General features: G+C 41.3%; 1 protein-coding gene across 1 annotated transcript in view; it reads right to left on the bottom strand.

Moving 5' to 3' along the window:
• Positions 1 to 2,487, bottom strand: part of LOC115161965 (FERM domain-containing protein 6) — a 59,350-nt gene extending 56,863 nt beyond the window's left edge. The window contains exon 1 of the mRNA XM_029712821.1: positions 2,300 to 2,487. The gene's annotated coding sequence lies outside the window, so the exon portion shown is untranslated. The remainder of the gene's footprint in view (positions 1 to 2,299) is intronic.
• Between the last annotated feature and the right edge of the window lie 8,591 nt (positions 2,488 to 11,078).

Genomic DNA, 11,078 nt, shown 5'->3' with positions numbered 1-11,078 from the left:
GTCAGCCTCGAAACCTTAATGACTTGGAGAAGATCTGGAAAGAGGAGTGGGACAAAATCCCTCCTGAGATGTGTGCAAACCTGGTGGCCAACTACAAGAAACGTCTGACCACCAAGTACTAAGTCATGTTTTGCAGAGGGGTCAAATACTTATTTCCCTCATTAAAATGCAAATACTTTTATAACATTTTTGACATGTGTTTTTCTGGATTTTTGTTGTTATTATGTCTCTCACTGTTCATATAAACCTACCATTAAAATTATAGACTGATAATTTCTTTGTCAGTGGGCAAACGTACAAAATCAGCAGGGGATCAAATACTTTTTTTCCCCTCACTGTATTTTCCAGGTAATTCAATCACACAGCTATTCAGTTCAAAATATGGAAAGGAGTTATACAGTATGTTAAATTTAGTTATATAAGAAAATATGACGATATCATCTGCACAAAGTAATTGTATGTCTTTAGTTCAGAATAAAACGTGCAGAGATTTCCCCTGCCTCTTGTCCATGATAGAAATGAAATGGAAGGAAAGCCACAGGGAGGGAATTGTTGTCATTCCTGAATACTGAAGCAAACAGGAAGAAAGGTCCCCAACAAGCAAACATATAGGCCTGCTGCAACCTGGTCTCAGAGCATTTTTTTATTATTCTGTATGTAAATCAGAGACAATCCATTTAGTATGTTTCATATGGCATGGATGCCCATCACCTGTATCTTATGATATGTTACGAATTACAATTTGCATTATATACTGAACCAAAATATAAACGCAACATGTAAAGTGTTGGTCCCATGTTTCATGAGCTGAAAGAAAAGATCCCAGAAATGTTCCATTCGCATAAAAAGCTTATTTCTCTCAAATGTTGTGCACTAACTTGTTTACATCACTGTTAGTGAGCATTTCTCCTTTGCCAAGATAATCCATCCACCTGACAGGTGTGACATATCAATAAGTTGATTAAACAGCATGGTCATTACACAGGTGCACCTTGTGCTGGGGGCAATAAAAGGCCACTAAAATGTGCCGTTTTGTCACACAACAAACAATGCCACAGATGTCTCAAGTTTTGAGGGAGTGTGCAATTGACATGCTGACTGCAGGAATGTCCACCAGAGCTGTTCCCAGATAATTTAATGTCCATTTCTCTACCGCAAACCGCCTCCAACGTCATTTTAGATAATTTGGCAGTACGTCCAACTAGCCTCACAACCGCAGACCACGTGTATCCACACCAACCCTGGACCTCCACATCCGGCTTCTAATTTCAGTTTCCCAAATGTATATTTACTATGTTACGTCTAGGTTATGAGACCAGGCTGGACACACCTCTCTTCTACCACATTTCCTAGTTCTATCCTTCTATACCTATTCTTAACCTTCTATTCGATTTCTATACAGTCTCCCCTCCAATAGCCTACAGAGTCATTTCATTCCAGAACAATATTATAACATGGTTATAATAGAATGCCAGATTCCATTCCAGAGGACAGGAAGCCTAAAATAAGAAGTCAAAAAGTGTGACCCCTTCCAAAATGGAACAGTGATGATGTTCTAGGACAGACATTTAGTAATGCGCAACTTAATCGCAAATTGGGCATGTTGGCTGTTGTTATTAGGTTGATTTACAATTTAAAAAAACATACCACTTCCAGATGGCATTTGACACGAGAGACCGCATCCTACAGTAAACTTGGTGCCAGTCTTTTTTAATGGAAAGAACGACTATAGCCAACTGTAACGATAACAAACACTGCACTAGCTGGTGTATGTAAATGCATTGGAACGAAACAGTGAGGGGAGGGTCATATAAAAAGCAATACGTCGATGAGCCAGAGGCATTAAATAACGATGAGATGGTCAAATAAGTGCTCACAAAATGTAGAATAAACATCACCCATTACAGTATGAAAGATCGATACATTGTTGCAACAAAATGCATCTCTGTCTCAAGTTCGTAATGTTGCCTATAACGGATAACGGAGACATTCTGACAGCATCGCTAGCTAAATTGTAGACACAAGAATTGTTCGGGTCCCGGTTGTTTTGAACAACCAACCGTTGACCAAACTTTAATCCGATTTAAATACTGTTTGAAAACATATATTGTAAACATAGAACGAGTGAATACATTTTATAACATTCGTGTAGCCTAATATAGTTTAAAAATGTTGGAATAGCAGGACAGAATAACTTCTTCCATGCGCGCAGATGAGGTGGATCAGTTAAATTAGTGGCAAGAGAAATGACAAAGAACGAAAGGAGAGATGTAAAATGCAGCTTTTGAAATAAACTTACCTTTCATGAGAAAAACTAATCCTAACTCCTTTAAAACCAAAATTGTTATCCGATGAAGTTGTATCCAAACGCTTTAGTATATCCAATTTATCGTCAGCAAATGCAGGCTAAAGTTTTAAATATAGACGGGGAAGAGCTGCCTAGTCGAGCGCCACATTTCTATGCCTTTGGATCAGTAACAAGTAGCCTAGGAATACATGTGCAATTGGTGGAAAGACGGCTTCAAATCACGGATGTCGGGGGTTCGTAACGATTTTACATCATTTAGTGTTTGTTTTAATACCAAATGTTCTTCAGTAAAAATATCCTTAAATTCATGTTAATTATAATAATCCAAACATTATCCTACAGATATTCCGTGGCTCTTTTGATATGTTAAAAATACTATATAGAACGTAGTGATACCCCTCAACGACCAATAGTTGGTATCGCCAACGCCTGCCTGTCATTCCATTCCTCCCGTCCCATTCCCGACTGTAGCAGTGCAGCAGTATTTTGGAAGCCTGGTGGCAGTGAAGAGGGAAATCGTAGCGGCGCTTAGAATGCCCATTCTTAGGAAGCGGGGTTCAGCCTAGGGACATTTACGCCCTATAGGTTTAGAGTTTCATACAATAAACGGGTCCGCTTGGTTTTATATGTATAAATCATAGGCTTTGGATAGGGAGAAGAAAATAACAGACTACCTTTTCCAACAAAGAATGTAGACTTTCTACTACAGTAGTCTTACCGCTCGGGAGAGTAGTAGGCCACAGACTACACATATCTGAGCATTGTAGAAGTGGATCGATTTTAGAGAGAAGGTGTCTGTCTGTATTTTCCCATTGTGGAGAAGTGACATGGTGTGGTCCTACTACTCTTGTTACATTGGGCTCTGGAGGGCCATAAGACTTTCTCCTGCTAGTCCAGAGATTCTTCCCTTACAGCAGGTCAAGAAATAATATGGAACAGAGACAGCATGCCTCCTACATGGTACCCTGTTCCCTATATAGTCCATTACTTTTGACCAGAGCTCGATTGGGCCCTGGTTTAAAGTAGTGCCCTAAATAGGGAATATTGGATGACATTTGGGACACAAACAGAGTTTAGAAACCATATCATGGGTACTTTTAAGGTGAAACAAAGACGTAGCTTGAAAATAATGCAACAACATCCTGCTAGTGACATAACCTACACAGTATGCTATAAATGTGACAGTATTTGTGTGTGTCCTAGACTGGGTTAAGGCTCATGCACCAGACATTCTCCCCAAGCTCTGTGCAAAGCCTGGGGACGAGGTTAGACTGAGTTTGATGAAAAAGAACCCTCGAGGAGTATGTCAGTGCATGTGTAATACTTCCACGGAATAGAGTTAGTCATTCTATGAATCATCTCACAGCTGCAACACCTACCTAAGAGAGAATATGTCTGCAATACCAAATGGCACCATATTCCCTGAATAGTGCACCTGTGGGCCCTGGTCAAAACGAGTGCACTGTATAGGGAATAAGGTGCCATTTGTGATACAGCCATTCCCTGTCTTGCCCTTTCCAGTATGATGCCATCCTGTCAGTAGTTATGGGATAAAGCATTTGCAACGTGGTCAACGAGGAGTGGGTTGCATCACAAATGGCTCCTTATTCCCTATATAGTGCAGTAATTTCAACCAGGGCCCAACGATATCACAGTGCGTCCCAATCAGAGATCACAGCATGTAGTGCACTATATAGGGAATAGGGTGCCATTTGGGAAGAACTGTGATCTCTGATTGGGACGCACTGTAATATCGTTGTTGCTCTGCTGACCTGTAATTAGGGTTAGGAGTTGAGGTCCAGACCAAACATAGAAATATAATTACCAGAACAGGCAGACCACCATTCATTTATACGTTATTGGGAGTGCTCGTACTAGTAATTCAATTTCTATGGACCCAATCAAATGCAGACTGCCTGCCTGTCAGTTTAGAGAAATAGAAGTAGCCAATATTAAAGGGGCTGAAGCACACCTTCTAAGGCCTCCCTAAGCCCCCTTGGCTCTGCTCAGGTCGCAATGCTTTGATGTGACGAGAAAAGCTGAGACCTTAGAACTACAAAAGCCACCGAGAAGATCCACCCCAGGACCCATAGATCACAAATCTCCATTCCCTATCCTGTCTGTCTGTCTCCACCGCAGAGATCCTCAGGTTACCAGGCTCACTCTGTTATGTAAAGGGAAGGATGGTAACAGGTCAGGAACACAAGCTAATTAATTACAACAGGATCCAGCGACAAGCTGAGAGAGAAAACTTGTATTTTCTCTGTCAATACAGTTGTTTTCTACCATATTCAACAGACTTTTACAACAGGCCTACTGTCCTGCAATGCACACACACACACGCACAGACACACACACAGCACATGCACGCTACACACAGTACATTGTCACTTTGTTGTATGGTAGTATTATCTTTGTATGTATTATGGTTTTCATTAACTGCCAAGGCAGCAGCTACTCTTCCTGACGTCCAAACACATTAAGACAGTTACATCACACAAACAACAGAAAATACATCATATAACACTATTACACCACAAAATATTTACAATATAAAATGTATAATACCACCACACAACAAAATTGCAATGTACTGTGGAATAGAGTTTCAAGTAGTCATGGCTCTATGTAGTACTGTGTGTTTCCTGGAATGTGTTCTGGACTTGGGGACTGTGAAGAGACCCCTGGTGGCATGTCTTGTGGGGTATGCATGGGTGTCTGAGCTGTGTGCTAGTCATTTGAACAGATAGCTCAGTACTTTCAACATGTCAATACCTCTCACAAAGACAAGTAGTGATGAAGTCAATCTCTCCTCCACTTTGAGCCAGGAGAGATTGACATGCACGTTATTGATGTTAGCTCTCTGTGTACATTTAAGGGCCAGCCGTGCTGCTCTGTTCTGGGCCAACTGTAATTTGCCTATGTCCCTCTTTGTGGCACTTGACCATATACAGTTGAAGTCGGAAGTGTACATACACCTTAGCCAAATATATTTAAACTCAGTTTTTCACAATTCCTGACATTTAATCCTAGTAAAAATTCCCTGTTTTAAGTCAGTTAGGATCACCACTTTATTTTAAGAATGTGAAATGTTAGAATAATAGTAGAGAGAAGGATTTATTTCAGATGTTATTTCTTTCATCACATTCCCAGTGGGTCAGAAGTTTACATACACTCAATTAGTATTTGGTAGCTTTGCCTTTAATTTGTTTAACTTGGGTCAAACGTTTCAGGTAGCTTTTCCACAAGCTTCCCACAATAAGTTGGGTGAATTTTGGCCCATTCCTCCTGACAGAGCTGGTGTAACTGAGTTAGGTTTGTAGGCCTCCTAGCTCGCACACACTTTTTCAGTTCTGCCCACAAATTTTCTTTAATATTGAGGTCAGGGCTTTGTGATGGCCACTCCAATACACCTTGACTTTGTTGTCCATTTTGCCACAACATTGGAAGTATGCTTGGGGTCATTGTCCATTTGGAAGACACATTTGCAACCAAGCTTTAACTTCCTGACGGATGTCTTGAGATGTTCCTTCAATATATCCACATAATTTTCCGTCGTCATGATGCCATCTATTTTGTGCACCAGTCCCTCCTGCAGCAAAGCACCCCCACAACATGATGCTGCCACCCCCGTGCTTCATGGTTGGAATGGTGTTCTTCGGCTTGCAAGCCTCCTCCTTTTTCCTCCAAACATAACGATGGTCATTATGGCCAAACAGTTCTGTTTTTGTTTCATCAGACCAGAGGACAATTCTCCAAAAAGTACAATCTTTCTTCCCATGTGCAGTTGCAAACTGTAGTCTGGCTTTTTATGGTGGTTTTGGAGCAGTGGCTTCTTCCTTGCTGAGCGGCCTTTCAGGTTATGTCGATATAGGACTCGTTTTTACTGTGAATATAGATACTTTTACCTGTTTCCTCCAGCATCTTCACAAGGTCCTTTGCTGTTGTTCTGGGGTTGATTTGCACTTTTCGCACCAAAGTACGTTCATCTCTAGGAGACAGAATGCGTCTCCTTCATGAGCGGTATGATGGCTGTGTGGTCCCATGGTGTTTATAATTACATTTACATTTACATTTAAGTCATTTAATACTTGCGTACTATTGTTTGTACAGATGAATGTGGTACCTTCAGGCATTTGGAAATTGCTCCCAAGGATGAACCACACTTGTGGAGGTCTACATTGTTTTTTCGGAGGTCTTGGCTGATTTCTTTTGATTTTCCCATAATGTCAAGCAAAGAGGCAGTGAGTTTGAAGGTAGGCCTTGAAATACATCCACAGGTAGACCTCCAATTGACTCAAAGGATGTTAATTAGCCTATCAGAAGCTTCTAAAGCCATGACATCATTTTCTGGAATTTTCCAAGCTGTTTAAAGGCACAGTCAACTTAGTGTATGTAAACTTCTGACCCACTGGAATTGTGATACAGTGAATTATAAGTGATATAATCTGTCTGTAAATAATTGTTGGAAAAATTACTTGTGTCATGCACAAAGTAGATGTCCTAACCAACTTGCCAAAACTATAGTTTGTTAACAAGAAATTTGTGGAGTGGTTGAAAAATTAGTTTTAATGACTCCAACCTAAGAGTATGTAAACTTCCGACTTCAACTGTAGCTAGACAGTAGTCCAGTTGCTACAAAACTAGGGCCTTTAGGACTTGTTTTGTTGATAGCAATGTCAGGAAAGCAGAACAGCTCTTTATTATGGACAGACCTCTCCCCCATCTTAGCTACTGCTGCATCAATATCGACCATGACAGTTTACAATCTATGGCTACACCAAGCAGCTTTCAATTTCCACATTATTCATTATAAGATTTAGTTTAGGTTTAGGGTTTAGTGAATGGTCTGTCCCAAATACAATCTTTTTAGTTTTTGAAATATTTGGTGTTATCTTATTACTTGCCATCCATTCTAAAACTGACAGCAGCTCTTTGTTAAGTGTTGCAGTGATATCACTTGCTGTGCTAGCTGACGTGTGTGATGTTGAGTCATCAGCATACATAGACGCACAGGCTTTATTCAGAGCCAGTGGCAGGTCATTGAAAACAGTAAGGGGCCTAGACAGCTTCCCTGGGGAATGCCTGACTCTACCTAGATTATGCAGGAGAGGCTTCCATTAAAGAACACCCTCTGTGTTCTGTTCGACAGGTAACTCTCGATCCACAATATAGCAGGGGATGTAAAGTCATAACACATATGTTTTTGCAGCAGCAGATTATGATCGATAATGTCAAATGCTGCACTGAAGTTTAATAAAACAGCCAATCATCAGTAATTGTGTGTAAGTGCCATACATTTTGAGTGCCCTTCCCTATAAGCATGCTGAAAGTCAGTTGTTCATTTATTTACTGTGAAATAGCATTGTATCTGGTCAAACACATTTTTTCTCCAAAGGTTTACTAAGGGTTGGTAGCAGGCTGATTGATTGGCTGTTTGAGCCAGTAAAGGGTGTTTTGCTATTCTTGGGTAGTGGAATGACTTTCGCTTCCTTTCAGGCCTGAAGGCACACACTTTCCTGTAGACATAGATTGAAGAGATGGCCAATAGGAGTGGCAATACAGTCCGCTACAATCCTCCTTCTCATGCATTCGTCTACCTGTACATCACTTATCTTCTTACATCTCCTGAGTGATTAGACTATCCAGCTAAACACATTACATCCCAGAGCCCCACACTAATGTGCTACAGACACCACACATCTCCCCTCCCTACTCCACCCCACCCCTCCTGTCCGCCTCTCCTAGCCTCCTTCCGTGTTTGAAAAAAAAAATCTTGATTTGATTAGTTGTTCCAAGCCAGGCTGAGTCTGTGGAAGTAGATGTGGTGGGCTTTTTGATTAGTTGTTCAGAGCCAGGCTGAGTCTGTGGAAGGAGAGGTGGTGGATTTTTTGTTGTGGCAGAATCCCACTAATTAAAATTTCTCCCCCCTGTGTCTCACTCCTGTCCCTCCCCTCTGCCTCCTCCTTTCACATTCTCTCTTTTGTCCCTCCCTTCCCCCATTCCTCCCCCTGCATCCTCTCTCACCTTTCCTTCCCCCGGTAACTCCCCCTCTCTTTCCCTTCCCCGGGGGAGGTTCTGTCATTATGGAAAGCTCTTGCACAGAGCTCGGCCTTTAGCTTTAATGAGCGACGTGCTGCGTATTCACACCTCAGAGCAACAGTACATCCGCTTCTTATTGAAATGTGGCTGTCACCTATATTGAGACATCAATACACATGTATAATTTAGTATTTTGGAAATGTTGGGGCATAGTTGTGTGTGTGTGTGTGTGTGTGTGTGTGTGTGTGTGTGTGTGTGTGTGTGTGTGCGTGCGTGCGTGCGTGCGTGCGTGCGTGCGTGTGTGTGTGTGTGTGAGACAGAGAGAGAAAGAGAGAGCTGGTTGGGTGATATGATCTGTATATATTTTTTTAATAGTCATTACACTTGTTGTGACATGTTATCTGTCTTTGATGATTGTTGTGCATCACTCACACCACATTCTAAATCCACAGCATCAGATATACTTTCTCTCTATCTTCACTTAATCAGTCTTTCCTTTAGAATAACAACAGTCCCCAAGCTACCTGCTTGAAGTCATTCCTCTTCATGTAACACAGTATGCTTGCCTTGAGTTGGATGCTTTAGAGATTGCTTCTTTCCTACTCTGACAACAACAGGCATCTGTTTTTCCAAACCCTGGGAGCTGGCTTTGAAATCGGAGAACGCAAGCAGTATAAAAATGAAAGCCGAGCAGATGTTCTCTAATTGCTGCTCTTTAGTGCTGGGTCTTATGTAAGAATGATGCATAACACTCCTGGCTTCTCTGGACCAATCCAGGGTCAGGGAAAGGAAAAGGAAACCACACAATTCTGGCTGCCAGGTAAAACATCTTGGGCGTCCTAAATGGCACACTATTCCAAGGCACCTACTACTGTGTACAGGTAATAGGGTGCCATTTGAGATGCAGACATTACCACCAGAACTCTGAGCTCCAGAACATTAACAGCCTTGTTTATCTAGATCTGTTAAAAGTCTCCGAGCTCCAGAACGTTAACAGCCTTGTTTATCTAGATCTTTTAGAAGTCTCTGAGTGTAACGCCCTGGCCATAGAGAGGTTTTTTTTGTTCTTTATTTTGGTTAGGCCAGGTTGTTACATTGGGTGGGCGTTCTATGTTCCCTTTTCTATGTTTTTGTATTTCTTTGTTTTGGGCCGTGTGCGGCTCCCAATCAGGCACAGCTGAAGCTCGTTGTTGCTGATTGGGAGTCACACATAAGGAGCATGTTTTTCCTTTGGGTTTTGTGGGTAATTGTTTCTGTTAGTGTTTGCACCTGACAGGACTGTTGGCTGTCGGTTTTCTCTTTTCTTGTTTTTGTATTGTGTTCACGTTGTTCAATTAAATATTAAATGATGAACACTAACTCCGCTGCATTTTGGTCCACTCTCTCTTCAGACAGCCCTTACACTGAGCTCCAGAACTTTAACAGCCTTGTTTATATAGATCTTTTAGATGTCTCTGAGCTCCAGAACAAGCCCAATAATGCTTTTCCTTGTTTTGGTTTGGGTTTGCTAATAGATTTTAAAATAACATTTTCATCTCTGTGTGTTCTGCAATCTCTCCTAACAGTTTTCTCATGATGTCCCCTTTTACTGGGTGGAGCGTGGTGCTTCCAGCGCCATGGTTGTGGATTTGATTCCCACGGGGGACCAGTATGGAGAAAATGTACTGTATGTACTCACTACTGTAAGTTGCTCTGGAAAAAAGTGTCTGCTAAATGACTAAAATGTAAATATACTCAAAACTGTGTTCCAAACTGAATTGTTTCACTATACAGTATTGTGATGGGAAACAGAACAATTCAGTTATTGTGAAGGTGGGGAGTGAGATTAGGATGGAGGAGGAGTAAATTAAAGGGGGAGGAGGGGGAGACCTCAAGCTAAGGAGGTGATGTTAGAGGGGGAGGATAAACAGTGTCCAGGGGTCAGGAAGGGTCATTGATCTGATTGGTTACCTAGCTACATGATTATGACACAATAATGAATGTCCTATACGACTAAAACGATAAACGTTTGTCCAACTGACTGGTAGTCACAAAGTACCTAGAGAGATATGGACTCAAGGAGAATTGAATCCACTCAGGTTCACTCAGAGTCATGAAACTAACAGCAGGTCATCAGTGTCACTAAGGAGGACCAATAGTGCATTTTATAGTGCACTTTATAGTGCACTACTTTTGACCAGAGCCCTATGGGAATAGGGGTCTGTTTGGGACGTGGAAAAAGAGGTTATATGTTAATGGATCCCTAAGTAGGTATCATGATGACAGTATAAGCTCAACCTACGAGGAGGGAGAATACATTTATTAATATGAAGAAGAGATTTCATATTAGTCTCTTGGTAGTTTGCATTAGTTGTAGATAAAGTCCTTATCATCTGATGGAGATGTGAACTGAGGATGGTGATAATGTCATTAGAGACCCCGGTGAATTGTACAGTATGTCCTACAGAGGCACACAGAAGTCTGAGGATCCCTGCAGAAAGAAAGAAACAAAGAAAGAGGGAGGGAGGGAGGGAGGGGCATTGATTTGAGTAATTTTGCCAAAGCCTTCTTCCTTCCTTTGCTGTCTGCAGAATCCATATGGCTGTCATTAGTCTTCATCTACAGCACTGATGTTATTATAATGCTGCAAGTCACAAAATATGATATCTGAATATGAAAAAATATAATAGTTTCACAAATACAGCCTGTTTTTATTGTGGTTATATTAAATGTACTGTATATGCCAGTG

The sequence above is a fragment of the Salmo trutta genome, chromosome 25 (assembly GCF_901001165.1).
Source record: "Salmo trutta chromosome 25, fSalTru1.1, whole genome shotgun sequence".
Classification (NCBI taxonomy): Eukaryota; Metazoa; Chordata; class Actinopteri; order Salmoniformes; family Salmonidae; genus Salmo; species Salmo trutta.
Note: the sequence above shows the minus strand (reverse complement) of the source record. Positions and strands in the feature narration are given on the sequence as shown.